General features: G+C 34.2%; 1 protein-coding gene across 1 annotated transcript in view; it reads right to left on the reverse strand.

Moving 5' to 3' along the window:
* The window catches only part of LOC137624598 (sodium-independent sulfate anion transporter-like), an 82,151-nt gene that overhangs the window by 20,992 nt on the left and 59,345 nt on the right, over positions 1-1,814 (reverse strand). The gene's annotated exons all lie outside the window — the stretch shown is intronic.

Below are 1,814 nucleotides of genomic sequence, written 5' to 3' on the forward strand. Positions count from 1 at the left end.
CTTAAAACAGACAGTAAGTGTTTCCCCAGGACATAAGACCAAAATGAAAAGAAGGATATGCATAGGATGGAGAGCTTTTGGTAAACTTATTGAGATTATGAAAATTAAAATACCACTTTCTATAGAAAGCAAAGTAACTGTTTCCTCAGGACACGAGACCGAAATTATAAGAAGGATAAGCCCGGGATGGAAAGCTTTTGGTAAACTCATTGAGATTATGAAAAGTAAAATACCACTTTCTCTAGAAAGAAAAGTATTTAATCAGATGGTCCTACTAGTATTAACTTATGCATCAGATACTTGGAGCCTTACTAAAGCCTTAGGACATAAGCTAGTTACGACTCAAGGAGCTATGGAAAGAATAATGATGGGAATAACACTAAGAGACAAAAGAAGAGCTACATGGATAAGAAAGCAAACTAAAGTAGAGGATATTCTAACATCATGTAAGAAAAGGAAGTGGACATAGACAGGACATACAATAAGAATGAGATAATAGATGGATATTAAGAATAAAAGAATGGGTACCTAGAGATTGGAAACAAAGCAGGGGAAGGAAGTGAAGACGATTGATTGACAAACTTAGAAAATTTGCCGGTATGAACTGACATAGAAAGATCATAATCAGAAGCGAGTGGAAGGACATGTCTAAGGCCTCTGTACTGCAGTGGACTAGCAACGGCTGCTGATGATGAGGATAATGAAAACACACGCACACACTTTATATACTGTACATATATATATATATATATATAATATATATATATATATATATATATATATATACTATATATATATATATATATATATATATATATATATATATATATATATATAAACAGACGGGAGTGGAAGGACATGTTTGAGGCCTTTGTCCTGCAGTGTGCTAGAACTTACTGATGATGATGATGATGAAAACACACAGATATATATATATCTATATATATATATATATATATATATATATATATATATACACACTATATATATATATAATATATATATAATATATATATATATATATATATATATATATATATATATATACATACAACCTCAAGAATTATCTCAACCAAGACGCCTCAGGCCGTTGATGATGATGATAATGATGAAGATGAAACATATATCTCGATAATTCTCCCCCCTCCCCCTCCCCCCCACAAGACGCCCCAGGAATCTTGGCAAGCATCCAGAGGGCGATGTAAACCATGTTATTGCTTCAACCACGTGGCCATGATACAGCAGCAGTGTAAAAAGGAGTCAGTTAAAGCCAGTTCAATCGTTCCAGGAAAGACCCAAAACTGGAAGCCGAGGCGGCAGTCCGGGTTTTCAGGTTTTTAAAATGAGAAAAAGGCCAATTTCTGATCAACGGAAGCTTTAAAAGGCCAATTCAATAGTAGAAAAAGGCTAAATATATAGTATTTAAGTATTTAAAGCCCGTATTTTTTTCATATTACTAGAGGCCAACCGATTTTAAAAAAGGCCAAATTTAACATTTTTGGCCTTAAAAAGGCCAAACTGGTAACCCTGCCACTTATCTCTCAAGGGGGAATACTTAATACTATATCTCTCCTAAAGAATTGCGGTATGACATATCCTTTTTATGGAGGAAGAAAATAAAATGTGTGAGATAAAATGACAGTGTTGTATTCAATGTATTCCGGTTTGAGCTGGATTTGTTTTGCAACCATTGTGGACCTTTGTCTTTGGGTTGTGTGGGGGTGTGAGCGTATTTTCAATGAAGCTACGCACTACCTGTAGAGGACGTGCGTATAATGTGTAAGTAAATATTCATGCATAGGTGTATATTTATA

Source organism: Palaemon carinicauda, chromosome 31 (assembly GCF_036898095.1).
Source record: "Palaemon carinicauda isolate YSFRI2023 chromosome 31, ASM3689809v2, whole genome shotgun sequence".
NCBI classification, from domain to species: domain Eukaryota; kingdom Metazoa; phylum Arthropoda; class Malacostraca; order Decapoda; family Palaemonidae; genus Palaemon; species Palaemon carinicauda.